Below are 23,174 nucleotides of genomic sequence, written 5' to 3' on the forward strand. Positions count from 1 at the left end.
CTATGAAATAAACATTCGCCCATCGCTTTACAGTGCTCGAGCTGCTAGTTTGTTTATTAACAAACAGACAGCCTCACCTAATAGCCAAATAAGCAGCGGATGAGATACATTTACAACAGTGCTAAACCCGAAGATGGGGGCTTAAAATATATAGTCATCCACATACAGTACTGTTTCGTTGTATCACAACTCATCAGTGCGGCTAACCGTATAATTTTCTCACTTAACAGATCTTTAATCATATAGAAATCATCGCAAAGATATTTCGGTATTAGAAAACGTTTGAATTAAAATGTTCTTAAAGAAATTTTTGTTTACAAAAAAAAAAAAAAAATGATTTATATTTATCTAATAAAATTTCTTTCCTTATTTTATGATATATATTTACTGCCTGGAATAAATTCAGTTATATCAACAATGTGTTTACCTTGATTGTAAATACGAAACTACTTTTAATAAATTACATTTAATTATTGTTTCAATGTAAGTATATATATATATATGTGTGTGTGTGTGTATATGTGTGTATGTGTTGATGCATATATACATACATATATCATAATTGTATATCAGTTAAATAAATATACTTGAAGTCCACAATTATTTTTTTTATTTTGACTAAAGTAAGCAGGATCGTTTTCAAGTCTAATGCTAACAAATATTCATATTCCCCAACATTCTCAAACTGCGGTCACATCACCAGATACACTAAAATAAAGGATGTTCGGATGTTGAATTTAAGTAGTTGATACGGTTTGGATCGGAAGTAGATAGAGACAAGTTAGAAAAGGGGAGGAACGAAGGGAATTGTTTTATTTTTATTTTTTTTATTATATTTTCACCCCAAACAAGGCACATTGCCACTTTGATGTAGGGGGCTACTATCAGGAACATAAGCTACAAGGGTACTATGTGGGGGGTTGGGCAGCAAGATGCGTGTTCACGTTACACTTGAACTTCTGCATGTCAGTACAGTGGGGGAAGCAGGAACCCGGAAGGGAATTCCAAAGTCTAGCGGTTCTGGGGAAGAAACTACTGGAGTAGAAGGCTCTCTTACATCTAGGGATCTCTACTGTGAAGGGGTGGGATTTTGCTGATTGCCGGGTTTTTCGGGAGTATTTACGTCGACGGGGTACAAGTGCTTGCAGTTCTTCGAAGCATTCACCGTTAAAATACTTGTAGAACAGGCAGAGTGATGCAACATTTCGTCGATGGGACAGAGGCTGAAGCTTAAATGACAGTTCAGGACCTATTAGGTTGGCGACTCTCTTCTGAACCTTCGTAGTAAGGTTGGCTATCAGTCAACACACTCAACAATGCTGACTGAGACAGTTTCGTGCATTATTTTATTGAAGATGTGCATGTCAACGTTACACATACAGTCCTGGTCAAAATAATAAGACCACTTAAGAAAGTAAGTGTTTACGCATATTATCGAATTTTTAATCAAGCAAATGGTTAAAGAAATTGCTAAAAGGGAAAATATGATGAAAAAAAAAATGAAATCTGCTTCATTCGAAACCTTAACCCTGATCTAATAATTATTTTTTAAAAAACAAACATTTTCATCTGGTCAAAATGATAAGACCACTGATAATTTATCTAACAAAAGGCAATTATAAATTACTAAAAAGGGTCTCAGTATTTAGTATAGCCTCCATTATTACGAATTACTTCAAAAATTCTCTTCGGCATGCTTGCGACTAAGTTTTTTTATCAGTTTTGAAGGAATTTTACCCATGTACTGAAAACTGAATCAGAAGGTTCCTTTATCGAATCATACTGGGTTCCATCCTTGAACACTTCTTTTGCCATCCATCCCCAATGGTTTTCAATGGGATTGAGGTCCGGAGAACATGCTGGATGATCTAACAATTCTATATTATTTGAAGAAAAGTATTCTCGTGCTTGTCGAGAAGTGTGTATCGCAGCGTTTTCTTTCTGGAAAATCCAATTTCTTCCACACAGGCGTGGACCTTCAGTCCTGATAGAAACATTTTCAAGCATTGAAATGTACTTTAATGATGTTTGCCGGCCTTTCACTACTTGCAACTTTAGGGTCTCAGCTGACGAGAAAGCACCCAGATCATTAAAGACCCTCCTTCACTATGCCGAGTTGAAAAAGTCTCATTGGGCAAATTTTTATCATGCCAATAATGTTGAAATCCATCTGAACCATCTAGATTAAACTTTTTCTCATCGGAGAAAATTACAATTTCCCACTTCTCTTCATCCCAAGTCTGGTATTTGACGGCATATTTAAGTCGGTTAGTTTTGTGCTAATCAAGAAGACGTGGTTTCTGCAGTCGCTTTAAATGATTGAAAACCTTCGTTTTCAGATGCCTTCTGATGGTTTTAGGACCACATTCTGCTGCTGTTTGGCTTTTCAATCGACTTGAGCTCATACTGGAGTTTTTTTTAAAAACTTCTTCTGATACGGCGATCCAGTGATGAGGTTATTTTTTTGGTCGACCTGGACTCTTTTTGTGCCCATATTGATCTGGATTTCTTAAAAAATTTGTGATGACCGTTTTGCTATGATTCACTTCGTTTGCAATGGATCTATGTGAGAGTCCTTCCTCTCTCAAACTCTGATAATGGTTTCCCTTTTGCCATTTATAATTTAGTAAGATGTTTTTTTTATCCACTAACAAGTTGTTTTTAGTAACATAGAAAGCTTTTCGTATTCATTTTTTCCAAACTAGCCGATTTTATTAGAATCTTATCATTTTGGCCAGGTGAAAATGTTTGTTTTCTAAAAAAATAATTAGATCAGGGTTAAGGTTTTGAATGAAGCAGATTTCATTTTTTTCATCATATTTTCCCTTTTGGCAATGGTTTCAACCATTTGTTTGATTAAAAATTCGATATTATGCGTAAACGATTACTTTATGGTGTTATGATTTTATTATGATTTTATGGTGTTATGATTATGCGTAAACGATTACTTTATGGTGTTATGATTTTGACCAAGACTGTACTAATCTGCAAAGTTCCCAAATTATGGACTTAATGGACTGAATTATTTTTTTATTAAAAAAATTTTTTTTTACACAGTGATCACCACTTATCAAGGCTCGGAAGCTACTCAGGGATAAGGGTTATTGCAAGTACATTACGTTAGTGTGGAGATTTGATGAAGTGTTTACTTAAGAGGGCGGTTCATTAGGAATTTGTTAACGTTGAACTTGAACACATCCAAGTTGTAGTCCGGTGGGAAGAAGGCAGACGGAACAGAGTTCCACAGGCGTGCAGTTCTATGGAGATAATACGCAGGACTTGTGCAAATTGAATGTTAATAAAATCCCTGAAGCATTGCTTACTCTCCGTGTAATATATGGAAGGGGACTAACCCCGGTAATTACAGAAACAAAGTAAATAAGGTTTAAAAATAATATTTACTAGCATGGGTGCCCGGCGTTGCCCGGGTGTTTGGAGGTGTGTGTTGAGCAAAAAAAAAAAAGTGGTAGTAGGAAGGCGGGCTCGAACCCGTACTGCAAAGGAGGAAAAGAACGGGGAAAAACGTAACGTCTCTGCTGTTACGACCACCGCTAAACCATAAGTGACGTAGGTTTAAATTAAGGCTAGACAATCGAAAAGAGGGTATGACTTTCGAAAATATCGGCGAAAAAAGCGACCCCTCCTGTAGAAAAGTGCCCACTTGAGGAGGAAGAAATTAATGTTTTTAGTCAAATTTTTTATATTTGTTGTCTGAGAGGTCGGGCTTCAAAACAATACTGATTGTGAAAATCCGTCGCCTCTGTCGAAAGTTTTAAGCAGACATGCAAACATACATGCATATATTTATATATTGGTAGCTCAAATTTTCGACCCAAACCGATTAAAAATCTTGCCATATCTCTGAATACCATTTATGTAAAATTTCTGAGTAATTTTGTAGAGACCGCAAAGGTCCAACTTTTCAAAACGTTGACCCCTATTATGACCCCTTAAGATTTATTGTTTTGGGCTGTAATCAGGTTATTAAGTTAGATCCATGTCCAAGAGACCTATATCTAAAATTCCAAATGTCTATACAAAATATTGTCGGAGGAGTTTCGTAGAATTCTCAAAGGTCAAATCGTTGAACTTTGACCCCTCACACAGCCAAATATCTGGCCGAAAACGGATTACAAAAATTTTCCCAAATCTCAATACGCTAATGGTAGTATGTGTATATCAAATTTCAAGTCTGTAGACGAAAACTGACAGAGTTATTGTGTAGGGAAATATACACAGACACACAGACAGACAAACACTTTCACTTTTATAGCTATATAAATTGAAGGAAAATGCTAGAATCGAACCCAGTATTCAATAGTTGAAAAGAATACATATTGCTATTTAGATGCAATCCTAGGATGTGGAACACTGTCTGTTGTGTTAGAATAACGATACAACTAGTGGTCAAATCAAGCAGAATCGGACAATGAAAAATTAGGAATGTTCTTTGTTTTGCCAAAGACGTGTTGAAGACATGTAATATGTAAAACCCCCGTGAAAAAAAAATATCTACGTGTCTGAGCACGATTTGACGTCACAAATTTACATTACACTTGAACTTCTGCATAGGAAAACAGGACCTCTAAAAGAGAGTTCCAAAGTCTATCAGTTCTGGGGAAGAAACTATTAGAGTAGAAGGCTTTCTTACATCTAGGGATTTCTACTGTGTGGGGTGGGATTTTGCTGCTTGTTAGGTTTGTTGGGGGTTTGTACGTCAAGGGGATGCAAGGGCTTGTAGTTCTCAACAGTAAAGGGGTGGGATTTTGCTGCTTGCCGGGTTTTTCGGGAGCATTTACGTCGACGGGGTACAAGTGCTTGCAGTTCTCCGAAGCATTCACCGTTAAAGTACTTGTAAAACAGGCACAGAGATGCAAAATTTCGTAGATGGGACAGAGGTTGAAGCTTGGATAACAGTTCAGGACCTATCAGGTTGACGACTCTCGTTTTCAAATTATCTCCCCTTGAGCCATCGTCTTTTTTTCTTGGGTCAAAGTTCCTAGAGTACAGTTATTCTGTTCATTTCCTTAACAAAATATACAACCAGTCTATCTAAGTCGAACCATTGCATGATTCGCGTATTTATAGTTTTTTTTTATTGGTGATAAAGGTAGGTGTAGCCTCAATGGAAAAGGAAAACGAAAACGATAAGAAAAACCGTTCCTGATCATATGAACCGATAGAAAGCGCTTGAGAAAAAAATGGCTGAACAAAAACTTTTGGGACCCATTCTATACAACAAGCCAGCTGATATATATATATATATATATATATATATATATATATATATATATATATACATACATACATACATACATACATACATACATACATATATATATACATATATACATATATATATATATATATATATATATATATATATATATATATATATATTCGAACAGGGGGCGCTTAAATATGATATTGTAATATTTCCAGATTTCGTATATATTCTTATAGAGTCATGATTAAAAAAAAAAAAGAAAGCAATCGGGTGCCATCAGCTAGAATCGAAACCAAAAGCAAAACTGTAGCATTCAAAGCTGGTGACGTAACCACTGTAGAACCATGACATGGATATAAAACGATTAAAAACTAAACTTAGATGAATGTACAAAATATACAACGATTTTTTCAATTCTTACTCATTATTTACACCCTAAAACTATTTAAACCGGCTAAAAACCTCTAAAAATGGTCCGTAAGAAATCAAATAATTTGATGCTCCTAGCGCCGCTCTGCGACTTTTAGTTTCGTCGGAAATAGAGTTTCAAAATATGGAGGCAGACAGACAGACATATAACCTTTTATATATTAGATATATATAATCTATCGTATTTATGTTTAACAATTATTATTATCTGTAAACCGTTATTTTTCCCACCATCTACAATACGAACACGAGCACTTTGAGTCGAGTGAGGCCTGTCAAGTTTTTTTTTCAGTTTCGACCCCTTAGTAGCTATTTTTACCGGTCAAAATCCAAATTGTATTTGTTTTACCAGTCTAAATACCTTACATTTAATCAAAAATTCAAAGAGGACATACAGACAAACAATTCCTGTATGTAGCATTGTTGCCACTTTTGGGCTGGTGCATCTACTACTAGTCTCTCCCTCTAAAACAGGGTAACAAAAGAGAGTCGCCAAACTAATAGGTCTCTCACTATGAGGTAGGCTTCATAAATATAAATAAATATAATTATAAATTTAAATATATATATATATAAATATAAATATGAATATAAATTCAAATTTCAATAAATATAAATATAAATAAATATAAATATACATTTAAATAAATATAAATATAAATTTTAATCTTAATAAATATAAATATAAGTATATATAAATATAAATAAATATAAATATAAATATATATAAATCTAAATAAATCTAAATATAAGTATATATAAATATAAATAAATATAAATATAAATTTAAATATATATAAATATAATATAAATTTAAATAAATATAAATATAAATATAAATAAATATAAATATAAATTTAAATTAATATAAATACAAATATAAATAAATATAAATATAAGTATACATAAATATAAATAATTATAAATATAAATATAAATAAATATAAATATAAATATATATAGATATAAATATATATAAATATAAATATATGTAAATATATATATAAATATAAATAAATAGAAATTAAAATACAAATATAAATATAAATAAATATAAATATAAGTATATATAAATATAAATAAGTATAAATATAAGTATATTTAAATATAGATAAATATAAATATAAATAAATATAAATATAAATATTATTAAATATAAATATATATATATAGACATAAATAAATTTAAATATAAATAAATAGAAATATAAATAAATATACATAAATATAAATATTAATATAAATAAATCTAAATAAATATAAATATAAGTATATATAAATATAAATAAGTATAAATATAAATTTAAATATATATATATATAATATAAATTTAAATAAATATAAATATAAATAAATATAAATATAAATTTAAATAAATATAAATATATATAAAAATCTTAATAAATATAAATATAAGTATATATAAATATAACTAAATATAAATATAAATATAAATAAATATAAATATAAATAAATATAAATATAAATATAAATAAATATAAATATAAATTTAAATTAATATAAATACAAATATAAATAAATATAAATATAAGTATACATAAATATAAATAATTATAAATAAAAATATAAATAAATATAAATATAAATATATATAAATATAAATATATATAAATATAAATATATGTAAATATATATATAAATAGAAATAAGTAGAAATTGAAATATAAATATAAATATAAATACGTATAAATATAAGTATATATAAATATAAATAAGTATAAATATAAGTATATTTAAATATAGATAAATATAAATATAAATAAATATAATATAAATATTACTAAATATAAATATATATAGACATAAATAAATTTAAATATTAATAGATATAAATATAAATAAATATACATTAATATAAATAAATATAAATATTAATATAAATAAAGATAAATAAATATAAATATAAGTATATATAAATATAAATAAATATTTATATAAATTTAAATATATATATATAAATATAATATAAATTAAAAAAAAATATAAATATAAATAAATATAAATATAAATTTAAATAAATATGAATATATATAAAAATCTTAATAAATATAAATATAAGTTTATATTAATATAAATAAATATAAATATAAATATAAATAAGTATATATAAATATAAATAATTATGAATATAAATATAAATGAATATAAATATAAATATATATAAATATAAATATATATAAATATATATATGTAAATAGAAATAAATAGAAATTAAAATATAAATATAAATATAAATAAATATAAATAAATATAAATATAAGTATATATAAATATAAGTAAGTATAAATATAAGTATATATAAATATAGATTAATATAAATATAAATAAATATAAATATAAATATTACTTAATATAAATATATATATAGACATATATAAATTTAAATATAAATAAATATAAATATAAATAAATATACATAAATATAAATAAATATAAATATTAATATAAATAAAGATAAATAAATATAAATATAATATAATTAAATAAATAAAAATAAATATAACGATAAATAAATATAAATACATATTAATACAAATAAATATAAATATAATTATATAAATAAAAATAAATAAAAATGTAAACATGAATAAATTAAAATATAAATATAAATATAAACAAATAAAAATATAAATATAAATAAATATAAATATAAATGGAATTATATAAATATAAATAAATAAAAATATAAATCTAAATAAATATAAATATAAATGAATATAGATATAAATATAATTATATAAATAAAAATAAATAAAAGTATAAACATAAATAAATATAAATATAAATAAATAAAGATATAAATATAAATATAAAGAAATATAAATATAAATATGTATATATATATATATATATATATATATATATATATATATATATATATATAAATAAAAATTAATGTATAAATGCATTTCATTTCTACGTAAAAATATAAAAAGGTTCCGAGTCGGATTTTAATTTCTTTCCTTTTTTATATTTGTTTATTTCTTTTGCGACGGTGCCAGACGGCGTGCGGGTCAGAGAAGTTTGAAGTGTAAAGACACAATTAAGTGTAACGATACAATTGAAATGCAACGGCACAAATCAAGTGTAACGGCACACTGTAAATGTATAGATACAATTGAAATGTAATGAAACCATTAATATGTAACGACACAATTAAAATATAACCAGACAATTAATATATAACGACACAATTAAATTGTAACGACACAAAGTGCAACGACACAATTAAAAAATAAAGACACAATTCAAGTGTAACGACACAATTGGAATGTAACGATACGATTGAAATATAAAAACACAATTAGAGTGTAACGACACACTTAAGTGTAACAATACAATTGAAATGTAACGACACAATTAATATGTAACGACACAATTGAAATGTAATGACATAATTAACGTGTAACGAAACAATTAACATGTAACGACATAATAAAAGTGTACCGGCCACATTACAATTCGTTACAACCCCCTATAAACCAACCGTGTTCCTCTGTAATAAAGCTAAGAAAAAAAAAACACAACGAATAAGTACTGTAAGATATAAAAATTTAAAGCATAAAAACTTATACCAACATAACTGCATTTCATTTCCTATGATGATATAAGCCATTGTTGAAAATCCATGGATTAAGGAAATTAAAATAACCCCTTTTATGTATTCCTTTTGCCAAACAATAAATTCTTAAATCGAATATATGTCTCTATATGTTGCTTTTTTCACAATTTAAAATTTAACCACGAAACTATATATATATATATATATATATATATATATATATATATATATATATATATATATATGCATATAAGGGTGTTTACTTTGCAAATGTAGAGAAATAGGGTTAGTGAGGAAGGGGGAAGGGGTTTGAAGGTGATTGAAGAGGGTGGTAGCATGATCCCGTTGTTGTTAACCTGTCGGAAAAGGGAGATATTGGTTACATTCAAATAACCGGAAAAAGGTTGATATGCCGTAAAACAAAATAACAAACAAAAACTAATTTTGTCCCCTGTTATTCTCTTTATTTTCTCCTTCTTTCTTTTTTTCTTTCTTTTTTTCTTTCTTCTTCTCATTCTTCTTCTCTCCTCTCCTGATTTCCATTTTCTTCGTCCAAATCCCTTTTCAATTTTTTTATGGTAACGTTTTAATGTTCCACAATAATATGCCCCCCTCCTCACCCCCTTTGTCAAATCAATTTGTTTTTTTTTTTTGTTTTTTTTTGTTTTATCGTTAATCCGTGAATCAGAACAGAACCAGTTTAAGAACAAAGACAGTCACTCTCAAAATGCAGGTACGAATAGTCGGCTTTTTTTACTCTCGACTTTGTATGGCTTTACGTGATTATTTCACTAATCCATGTTCGTAGTCAAATATAAGAACCTAAATTAGCCACCGTAAACCCGACACCCGGTTTAAAAGCGAAACAAAAGCGTACTTTCTTAACATGCGTCCATTCTTCAGATACGCCCGTTCAATCTAGGCTTTTAACGATGAAATACAATTTCAAATGTGAGCATAACGATTTGACTAAGATTCTACTTCAAACTAAACGTTAAAGGCCGGAATGAATACTATTTAGAACTTAAAGACCAACGAAAATGTGCATTATGAGGACTAATAAAACTTTAGGGTTAGTCGCACAATATCTTGGCAGGAGCTGCTAAAAACAGCCTATCCTGCCTTGACAGAGTACAAAATAGACTTCGTGGCTTAGTGGGGGATGCCCTTTTCTCTTCGCTGCAACCTCTCTCCCACAGAAGAGACGTTGCGAGCCTGTCTTTGTTTTACCGTTATTTCCATGGCAAGTGCTCGTCTGAGCTCCAATCTCTGGTCCTCTCTCGCCAATCTTTTACGAAAAACACCCGTCTAGCTGAATCCACTGTCAAAAATTTTCCCCACTCTCTATCTGTGCCTAAATCAAAACGTAGATTCCATGAACACAGCTTCTTTCTTAGAACAGCACGCAAGTGGAACTCTGTTCCGTCTTCCTGTTTCCCACCTGACTACAACTTGGATGTCTTCAAGTCCAACGTAAACAAATTCCTGATGAACCGCCCCCCTTAAGTAGACACTTTATGAAATCTCAACACTAACGTACAACGTACTGTACATGCAATATCCCTTATCCGTGAGTGGCTTCCGGGCCTTGATAAGTGGTGACCTCCTTGGAAAAAAAAATTAGGCCGATCTTCTTTAGGTGAATCTTTCTAAGCTCAGCCAAAAAAAGAGCTAAGGTCCCCATTTGCCGGAAATCATATCGGTTTTCTCGACTTTCTAATTTAAACAACCTCATTTTATATATATATGAAATAAAATGGAGGTGGAATCGGGCGAAACGTTGAGTATCCAAGTCCTTCCACCTCCATTTTATTTCATATCGTCGGATTTAATCCAGCTCAACAATCATATATATATATATATATATATATATATATATATATATATATATATATATATATATATATATATATATACGAGCAAACACTATATATATATATATATATATATATATATATATATATATATATATATACGAGCAACATGTTAAAAACACTTTGAAAAAGAGTTAAAAACATATTTAATCTGCAAAGGACACACTTGATAAGTGGATAGTCCTTAATCCGCGGAGTTTCGAAGAAATACTTTCCTTCTCATCAGAGGGTAGGAATTAGCAAAATGCGGGATCGGATTTTGCATGCAAAAGTATTTGATGAAACAACAAGTAAGTCAAAGATCTTACTTGAAAACAAAAAAAGTGAAGCAGAGGGAATATGGGGAAGATATATTGATTTAAAGGTTTTAGAGGTTTTTGGAAGCATGAAACCGATGTTAGTTTTTGTATTTAATATTTTATTTTCATATTTCAAGCGGTCCTCTTCTCTTGATCACAAAAAAGTATCGAGGACCGCTTAAAATATAAAAATAAAATATTAAATACAAAAACTAACATCGGTTTCATGCTTCAAAAAACCTCCATAACCTTTAAATCACTATTTAGAAACATACGTGGAATTTTAGCATAGTGTAGTGTATGGGATGACTATAATGCTCCCTATCTTGGGTTGGGCATATTCGAAAGTGATAAAATAACTACTATTAGCGTATTAAGCGATGTTCTTTGTGTAAACAAACTGAGCGGAGGCATTTGGACGATGTCAAAACATCGTTTATTTATTACCCACACGGCAGCAACCGAATAGCGTAATGGTAAGAAACCTTGGCAGTCATTTGGGCCGTCGGGTTTCGATCCTGACTTGAGGCAGTTGCCTGTCTAGCCACACTGATGAGCTGTGGAACAGCGACAAAATAACAGTACAATATGTGGATGACTATATATATATATATATATATATATATATATATATATATATATAGGCACCTGAAACGCGAGAGTCCATATTTATTTGCTTACCATCCTAACGAAGGCAAAGTCAGGCGCAAAGTTTGTTGTTTTTACGTGGGAGATATACATCTCCTCAAAACTGAACGCTTTAAATTGAACAAAAAGTACGTAACTGAGATAACAGCTTTTGATTTAAGCCTACTGAAAAATACTTTTTAAGTGACTGCTTTAAAGGAGTTGAAGGTTAGATCCTCACTACGGGCGGTACCAAGTATACAATTATGAATTACGTAGGACTTCTGTTCAACCAGGGCTGATGAAAAGAAAGTAAATTGGAATAAAATTAAGTAATTCCTTTGATTGCGTTCACTTTTTAAGAAACGGCCCCAACAAAAATAAAAAGGCAAGCTTGGGACCATTTCAGATCAATGTATAGACACTTTAGACCTAAAACTAAAGTAAAGTCATACCCCCCTCCCCGCTGAGATACCTTGTCTAAGCTAGATAATATTTCTCTCTTTTCTTCCCTTCTCATTACTAATTCCTTTCTTTGGTGCATCTGTACCTCCTAAGCCCAACCACCAGTCCTCACGAGGTAAACTTTTTTCAAGAGTTTAAGTCACACCCAAATATTTTTTGTCGTATACAAAATGAATGACCTTGATTTTAGTTTCAGTGTCGCTCCTTTTTTTGTTCGTATGAGGTGAATCTCTTTAAATTGAGATTCCACTGAAACATGTATGCACATATGCAACCAAACATGTTTGTATAATAAACGTCCTATGTACCTGCTCTGTCCTCCATTGAACACTCTTTAATAAACACACGGGTTTCAGTGGATCGACATCTAGGAAACCAAACTAGACAACCATTATATATATATATATATATATATATATATATATATATATATATATATATATATATCTCTATATATATATATATATATATATATATATATATATATATATATATATATATATATATATATATACAATCACCCTTACCGTATTTGCTGGGTGAATCGTTAGTTACACCCAAATCACGTCCGTGGGCTGTAAGGTGACTTTTCAGGCCTGAAGTTGACTTGCATATTTACCACACATATGGCTAACAGAGTTGAATGTTGAAACTTGTTCTACTTCTGCCTATTCTTCCCCCCCCTGTCCACAGCGTGTGTTTCTTTTGTGGTTAATGTAAGCAGCTTTCAAGAGGAGTATCCGATCACAAGCATCACATTCCCAATTGTTCAACGCATCAGGTTAAACTGAACGATAGTATTTCCTAACGTTTATTTTGAGCACAGCATGATCGATTCCTTCCCTTTCAAAACATTCAGATCCACTTCTCCATTCGAGCCGGCATTTCGCTTGAATTTCCCAGTTCTGAACAGAAATCCTGAAGATTGTCTTTTATGCAATCCTTGAAGCGCCGCTTTGGACCATGCTGAGTTTCCCAGTTGTTCGACTGAGCTTCAGTCTATGGTCCCCCCTCGCCAAACTTTCACAAGAAACACTCGTCTAGCTGAAAACACTATCAATAATCTCCCCACTCTTTATCTGTGCCTAAACCTAAACGTAGATTCCATGAACAAAGCCTCTTTCTTAGAACTGCACGCCTGTGGAATTGTCTTCCGTTTTCCTGCTTTCCGGCTGACTACAGTATGGTTGTCTTCAAGTCTAACGTAAACAAGTTCTTGATGAGCCGTTCCATATAAGTTAACAAATTGACCGAATTTTCATTACTAATGATTACCATATTGTCCAATTTCTACTGTACACTCTTTAACCCATATCCTCGAGTGATCTCTTGGCCTTGATAATGTGGTGATGCCTGTGTAAAAAACAAAAAACAAAAAAAAGCAACTGCTTAGGTAGCCTCACATACTCCATGCATGAACATGACCTGTCCTGGCCGAAACATCGCGAAACAAAACTATAAAATAAAAAGGATAATAGTCCTCAAATGAATAAATAAGTAAAAATAAACGATGAAAACCAGACAAAAGAGGATACAATGTCAAATGGTATAACAAAAAATTCTGAGTTTCGTCCATAAAAAAAAAAATCTTAAATCCTATTTGAAATTGTTTGGATGCGGCAGTTTAATTTGTGAGATCAACCGATCATTATTTTCTGGGGCCAATCAATCAATCAATAATTTTTGCCAAGAGGTGGAAAATACGCCAGCGTGTGTCCAAGACCTGAAAGACGAATTAGAAGTAAAATTTCCCGAAGCTTTCTCAGCTAGGTACTAAGACAACAGCCAGATTTGAGATTAAAAAAACCCAAAAAACAAAACGTCCAGATATATTAAAAAGAAAAAGAAAAAGAAACATTCAATTGGCATCAGTCGAAAAATAAATGAAGAATTAAACCGATTAGAAAATGCGGTACACTGTCCAAAGTATGTTCCAGCGAATGAGCTACCCTCAAGGTATTTAGTGTATACTAGCATTTCAGCCCGGCGTTGCCCGGGTGTTTGGAGGTGTATGTTGAGCAAAAGAAAAATAGCGGTCAATTTTTTTTAACTTTGACCCCTATTATGACCCCTTAAAATTTATAGTTTCGGGCTCAAATCACTTTATTAAGTTAGATCCAGGTTCAAGGAACCTAAATCTAAAATTTCAAGTGTCTAGACCCAAAATTATCGGAGGAGTTGGTAGAGTTCTTAAAGGTCAAATCGTTGAAATTTGACCCCTTAACATCGATTTTCCCAAATCTCAGTACCCGGTATTTCAAATTTCGAGTCTATAGACTAAAAATTGACAGAGTTATTGCGTAGGGAAATGTACACAGACAGACAGACACACAGACACACAGACAGACAGACAGACAGACACGTTCACTTTTATAGATATATAGATTATTCATAGGTAATTACGTTACAACATCATGGAAGTCTTTCAACAAACAGGCTGATCATAAAACCTTACTAACAATAGTTGGCTCGAAAAAGAAATTACCAATTTATACGGGAAATCATCAGATATAAAAAGCGGAGCGGTAAAAGAAGTTTTTTTGGTGCTTATGTATTTTTGGTACCGCGTTATTTTTTAATAGTTTTTCTTAGGTTAAATTCAAGTTAAATGATATCTATTTTTTTAATTGTTAGGTGAAAGCACAGAATAGTTACAAAACACCTTCCCCTACCCACATTAAGAAGGGCTTTCGAAATAATCACGTTATTATTTCATCGCAGTACCAAAAATACATTATTACCGATTTTATTTGCTAAATAAAACAAAACAAAACAAAAAAAAAATCGCAACAAAGGATAATATTGTTTGCACATTTATCCCCTCCCCAAAAAAAAACAACAAAAAAAAAGAAAATAAAAAAATTGTCATTAATAAAATGCGGAGCTTTTGAAGATTGCAAGATAAAACAAAAATTAACTCTAATTAAGTATGGGGGCAAGTTCTGGTTGTAGCTTTTTTAACACTATAATTGGAATACCGCCAGGACCAGTTGCTTTACTGGAATAAAGGTTCTTGATTAGCTTGGCGACCTCACGCACAGATATTTGTATGTTTAATGTTTGTACAAAATTTCAAAAAATTCCAAGGCACAGGTATTGAGAAAAGTTCAGACGGACGCACGGACGAACGGACAAGAGTGAATTTACAGATCCACCCTCCTTTCGTCGGGGGACCAAAAATAAAAAAAATAAATAAAAATAATCACCAGCCTTTGAAAGTCTCAACGCAATTTTCTGCTGCTTCTGTCAATCATGTAACAGTCTAAAAGTGCAAAATCCAGACCCAATGAACGTGCAACAATGACATTTAAACCCTCCAAATATCTAGCTTTTTTTTAGCGATCATCCTGTACGAACGTACCTGGTTTACTTCAAAATGCACAAAAATAATCGACCTATCATGTTCTATCTTATTATTTATATATTTTTGAAAGTTCACTGTCTTGAAAATATCTGAAAGGTGATGAATTTTCCAATTAAATTAAACCTGTCAGCTAGAAGTAAATACCCTCGACAAACCTGAAAAGCAGCAAAATCCCACCCCTAAGCAGTAGAGACACCCATATGCCAGAAAGCCTTCTATTCTAATAGCTTCTTCCCCAGAACTGCTGGACTTTGGAACTTCCTCCCGGGTTCCTGCTTCCCCGACTGTACCGACATGCAGAAGTTCAAATGAATTTAAACAGATATCCTGCTGCCTAACTCCCTACATAGTGTCCCTGCAATTATGTCCCAGATAGTAGCCCCTTACATCAAAGGCAATTGAAAAAAAATTAAGACGTTAATAATTTTGCCCCAACAAATTAAATAACCTTAAACCACTTGACAAAGTTGATGCATACATTTTTTTATATATATATGATATTCTACTTGTCCATTCTATAGTTAGTCCGTACATTACGCTTTACAAGGAAAGGCCCGATACAATTTTTGAAGGCCAAACTCCTTAAAAAAAAACGCCAAATTTCGTGAAATACGAATTTGAAAAGGCATATCTATCAACCTTGAACAAGAATATAAAAGTGACTTCCCTTTAGCCTCGTTCTGTAATCTATAATATAAATCTCACCTATCTGTGTAAATGTATGTATGTATGTATGTATGTTTGTATATCTGCCTAAAACTTTCGACAGAGGCGACGGATTTTCACGAGATCGGTATCCTTTTGTAGCTCGATCCTTCGGACGACAAATATCGAAAACTTGCCCCCCCCAAATAATTCTTTCATCCTAAACTCGGCTGTTTTATACAAGGAAGGGTCGATTTTTTCGCTGACATTTTAGCAAGCCATCGTCATAGTTGGATTGACTTCGGTTAATTTCAACGCCTTTGACTTCCGGTCGCATCATGGAGACATCGGCTAAGACGTCAGATTTTCTTTCAATTCCTTTTCCATTTTCACGGCACTACCTGCCTACTACCATTTTTTTTTTGCTCAACACACACCTCCAAACATCCGGGCAACGCCGGGCACCAAGGCTAGTAATATATAAACATTGTTGTAATGGTGAGAGAAAAGAAGCCGTAGTAATTTCGACGTGCAGCGGTTCTTCACAGAAAGAAGTCAACGAGTATTCGAAAGAAACAGAGCAAAAAACTTTCTCCCTCAAAATTTCAGTCTCCCCTTCTTTAATATTTCTTCAGTTTTTCTTTATCAAATTGTACAATCTCCTGTCTCCCCAAAAGAATCAAACCGTCGCAACACGCACCTATCGATAAAAAAGTATTCTTTCCTGCATTCTAAAATCGACTGAACAAAAAGGGATTTTCGTATTTTTTTGTTTTTGTTTTAATCGTATTGCGCCTTTTTTCTTTATTCTTCCCCGTTGTTTGCTTTTTTGATCCCCAAATATATTTTAAGCATTATGAATCGAGTATTGTACACACACGCACACAAGTCCGGACTATTATGTGAAACGATAAAATTGCCGCCCTAGAAAAGACGACATGATTTCATTTCCCTTTGATGAAAACAGATTTTCTTATTTTGTTGCAGACCATCACTAGTTGGCTAGTTGGGCAAAACTCCCAAGAGCGATAAGAGCCTTTTATCATGTCTGAAAGTGACGCAATGTTCATCGAGCGGGATCGGAGATGCGCCGCTGTACAACTCATGCTCTCTACCGATTCAAGTTATAACAACAGGACTGTTGCAACACCATCAAAGTCCATCGCTGGATTCCCACAAATAACAGGGACGAGCCCAGGGTGATGACAACAAAATTTCCCGCACCGTTATGATCTTTGGTGTAGTTTCAAGTGAGGGCCACATCATGCCACCTCACGTTTTCGAAATTGGCTTGAAAGTCAACGCCAAAGTGTACCTGGATCTGCTGAAGAGTGTGATGATACCCTGGTGCAGTGAAGTGCGGCTGACAGACCTTGAGTATAATCAGGGCCAGCCCAGAAGTCCAAAGAGACCCAGACTTGGCTTCAGAAGCAATGCTACGACTTTGTACCATTTCTCACTACCCCCCCATTCTCACCCGACCTAAACCCGTTGGACTACTTCGTTTAGTCACACGCTGAGAACATTACCAACATGATCTCCCACAACACTAAAGTCAGCTTCATCGCCGCCATCCACCGAATATTCGCCGAGCTCCTGCCAGGATTTGTGGAAAAAACATGCTCCCAGTTCCGGACCCATTTTGAGGCGTTGATTTAATAGATGTCAGCTCTAGTACATAATCAAGTTACGTGAATTGATTTTTTAAATAACAGTTTTAGAATAAAGCTGTAGTGTTGTTTAACTTTAGCGCGACAACTTCATCATTCCAATCTGTATACTAGCTAGACGCCCGGCGTTATCCGGTCGTACAATACGCTTAAACACGATATTTTAATTCATGCAGATTGCGTATGTATTGTTATAGAATCAATCCTCTATTAATTTTGATATATTACGAGGAATTATTTACTCGGTGGTCTAATTCACAAAAATAAATAAATAAATAAAAATAAAAGAATAATAAAATGAAATAAAATAAAATAAAAAATAATAATGATAATATCGTCCATCAAACTCTGTCTGCGTTTGTTTACAATATCACGTCAGATGATACTTGGGCTTGTCGATGAATGCCCTGGAAAAGTCACTTCTGATTGATGTTCAGTTTTAAAATATTCAAACGAAGAAATGATTTGTGGTGATGTTAAATATTACCTCTACTTTTATCTTAAATTGAATTCATTAATAAGAAAAAATAAAATAAAATGGTGACGTACACTCTGGCCTGAACAGAGCATACTTCGAATCACTTAACTCCCCTTGTTTCCTTGGCTTCAATGAAAAACTTTTTATCACCAAATTTAAAGATAAGGATAAACTCCTAAATAAGAAATAAAAGAATCAATAAATTGTAGGCATTACAAATCACATCTCTTTAATCACTTACATCAAACACACCTCCAAGACTATGGGAGTAATGGACTATCTTATGACCTCACTTCCGTTGGTGACATCACTTCTGGTATCGAGCACCGGTGCCGGCAGTCAGAGATGGTATTTATTTGCTCCCCCACTGAGCAAATTAGGCACAAGGCCGTTTTTAATGTGCCGGCAGTCAGAGATTGGTACGTGACGAAGCAGGTCGTGTGCCAACGCGCAATCGTTGAGGAATGGTAATCTCAACCTGTCTTTGCCTGTAATATATGTGAATACATGTTCGTTTCCTAAAAATTATGTTTCTTTTCGTGTATTACCATTTAACCCGATAACAGCAATCTATACTAAGACTCCAGAAAAATGCACTTTTTTCGGGTAAATATCCACAAAAGTTAAATATTAGCTAATTTCATTACTACACCATCTTTGTCAGGACCAGAAAATTATACCATATGTCTATACCCTTTACTTCCAAGCAATTACTCTGCATATTTCAAATATTTTTCTATCTCCATTTGAACCACTGAAATTTTGTCACTTAACATATACATGTATGTTATATTTTATATAATATCTTCCCTAAACTCTTTAATGTTGTCTACTCTTAATAGAAATATTCGACAAAATAAAGATCATCTGTATGGGTTGTATTGATGTCCTTGTCTCAATCCTTATACTATAAAAATGCTATCACCTTTGATACGACTTAACCCAAACAAACAAAACGGAATAAACAATCAGCCTAAATTTAAAAATTTAGTTTGAACTTTTTATTCTAATTGAAATCAATAGTTTTCTCTACTATATTAAACCACCCTTAACCATAACTTTAAAATCGCAGACTCTAAGCTCTGACTAGCTTTAACCTCTCACAGTCATCAAGTACATTATAAATTTAAATAATAAAGAAATGAACCATCACATAACGTAAACTAAGATATTTATGTATGCGTATATATATTTTGTTTAAAAAATTTTGCCTACCAAACTCCTCTGTCAGTTTTTGATCTACAGACATGAAATTTAATACATAGGGTGTTCGAATACATGCGAAACTTTATAGTTGGGTTTTAGCCGATAAAATCGGTGGAAAATTGTGAAAATTAATAAAATGGAATTTGCCAGCTGAAAGTTGAACGACGGCATTACGAATATGCATGCGTAACGTAATAGCTATTGGTTCATATTTTAATTCTTCGCGCTGTAACAAACATTTCTTCATAGCTCAGGCATTAAAGTCAAAGGAAAAAGTAAATCGTAAGCTAAACGTTTTGGTTTCGATTCTCGGCGGTGGCGCATGAGTCTTTAAAAAAATTTTTTTTAATCATTACTATATTGGGTCAAATATAATATAATAATGAATACGAAATCGTCATTAATATTTAAGCGTATTTTTACCTGATATATATATATATATATATATATATATATTATATATATATATATTACTGAGTTAAAAAATTAAAGAAATTGAGTTGAGTGCCATCAGTTAAGAATCGAAACCAAAACATTTAGCGCTCTAGTTGTGTTCTCTGCAATCGAGCTATCGATCCACCTGTAAGGAAGCACAATAAAACCCACTTCAAACTATGTATTAATTTGCGCATGCGCAAAAGTAATAGAAAAATGTCGGCAAGTTGAAATGAACATTTTGAATTTCAACTGGCTGACGTATTTCTGTACACGTTATTAATCCATCCCAACAAAGATATTACTCGTTATATAACATACCATACTTGGTGCGTGATTACTAGGGCTGTGAAAATAGAATATTCTTCTGACTCTCAGGTATATATCCGACACACTTAGACAATTTAATCAACCGATATCCACATCCGTCTATATAAAAACATATAAGGTATCAACGGATACACACTCAAGAGTCAAAACAATGAAAAATATGCTGTTGTCACATCCGTAGTGATTACTATTTCCTGTTAATTTCAGTGTTATGTGACTAGTAGTTTAAGAGTTTATCTGTTAAATATTTAAACATGTAAATGTCTAGATGTACTGCTTTATTTATAGGAATTAATCAGCATTGACATTTAAGTGTGAATCGAACCCAGACCTCTGCTTTTGTCTTGCAATACAATGCGTGTTAACAACAGCGATACGGTAGCAATTCTTACTAATGATGAGATAAAAAACGTGAATTTTGTATATCAGTATTATTGTTGTGGCGCAGAATCTTCGGCAGGCAAGAAAATGCCACTACGTGTTTACGTTCGGAGTATTCGTTAAAATATATAATAGTGGGCTCAGATGTCACAGATGCCAGTCTTGCGCGTCCTGTCGCCCAGCGAGGAGCCGCAGGCGTGCTTCGTCGGCTTGAAAAGGAGTGAGGGCGCATCTCGCTGAAGTGAAGATTTTTAAGAGTTTGATAAAAAGCCAAATGCGAAGATCGGGTGAGAATCGTTGTGCCCGAGGCCGTCTCGTTCGTGACACGAAGCAGGCCGTGTTCTTTGAAGGAGCTACCCTCCATTCGTACTGCTTTACATCTGAAGCGATTCTTCATCCCCTTCTTCCTCTAGTTCCTCGTATTCTATTTTTTCTTATATATATACATATATATATATATATATATATATATATGTGTGTGTGTGTGTGTGTGTGTGTGTGATGTGCGTGTATGTATATATATATATATATATATATATATATATATATATACTTATTTACCTGGATATGATAGATATCAGTATATATATACATCTATATACGCATATTTTATTCATGATATATATATATATATATATATATATATATATATATATATATATGCGTTGTATGCATACCTATGCATATATATGTGCATATATACGCATATATACTTTTCAAGTTTAGCAGTACACACACACACACACACACACACACACACACACACACACCTGTATATATACACTAAGGAAAATCGTGATTACATAACCATTAATCTGCATTTTCAGTTCTACTTTTTACACACGTACACACATACACACATAATTATATACTTATTTAGAGATATTATGTATAAGCTTATATACATTGTATTTATAAATATGTTTTAGTTATATACTAGCAAAAGTACCCGTCGTTGACTGGGCTCAAAAACAGCCTACAGAAAATGGACTCAGATTTATTAAAGTATGGTAGGTTATGAAAAGGAAAGGTTGTAAAGAGATAGTTTCGAATTTGGAGTATCAAAACCAAAGTAAAATATGATGAAAGTAAAAATAAAATAGATAAACCCCATAATTTATTATACCATACCTGTTCAGACTGAAACACTTATCACAATATTCTGTAGATCTCTATTAAAAAAACCTTGTTAAACTTTGTGACATATTTCCATTCTATGGAGGTCAGGCGCGAACGAACACCTCATAATTTTATTATACCATATTCCTTCAAATTGAAACATAATTATCAAAGTATGCTTACGCAGGTAGACATGAAAAGTTTTCATTAAAGTTTGTGCCTATTTCCATTCCAGGCGCGAACGCAGACTCCACAATTTTATTATACCATCCCTGTTTTAGTTAAAACATACTTATCAAAGTATTATTATGTACATCTATATCAAAAACACTTGTAAACGTTTTTTTTTATTTTAAATTTTTTATTTCCATACATTGTGGACCAGGCGCGTACGCAGACCCCACAACTTTAATGAATCATCATTATGCCAGATCATACATATCCATTCCTGTGTCTCGATACATCTTCTATCATTATATGTGATCAGTTTTCTATAATAGTCAACGATATATTGCCCATTCGTGACCAGACACACATACAGACGTTCAGCTTTATATTATAGAAGATGTATGTATAAACATGTATATGTATTTCATATTTATGTGCATTTATTCAAAGACAAATATCTAGAGTACAGACACAAACCTGCACACACACACCTTTCTGTATATATATATATACACACATATATACATATATACATATACATATATATATATATATATATATATATATATATATTAGTAATTTATGAAATATATATGGCGATTTAGCTACACTGAATACTCCGCGTTTCATCCACTCTAGGATTCTTCAAGCTTCTAAAAGAGTATATTAATTTATGTGAGTAAATGAAGTAGTTATATATATATATATATATATATATATATATATATATATATATATATATATAAATGTATAGTATGCATATACATATACACTAGCAGATGTACCTGCATATACATATATATATATATATATACACACTAGCAGATGTACCTGCATATACATATATATATACACACACTAGCATATGTACCTG

Source organism: Euprymna scolopes, chromosome 30, assembly GCF_053919585.1.
Source record: "Euprymna scolopes isolate OS-2025 chromosome 30, ASM5391958v1, whole genome shotgun sequence".
Taxonomy (NCBI): Eukaryota; Metazoa; Mollusca; class Cephalopoda; order Sepiida; family Sepiolidae; genus Euprymna; species Euprymna scolopes.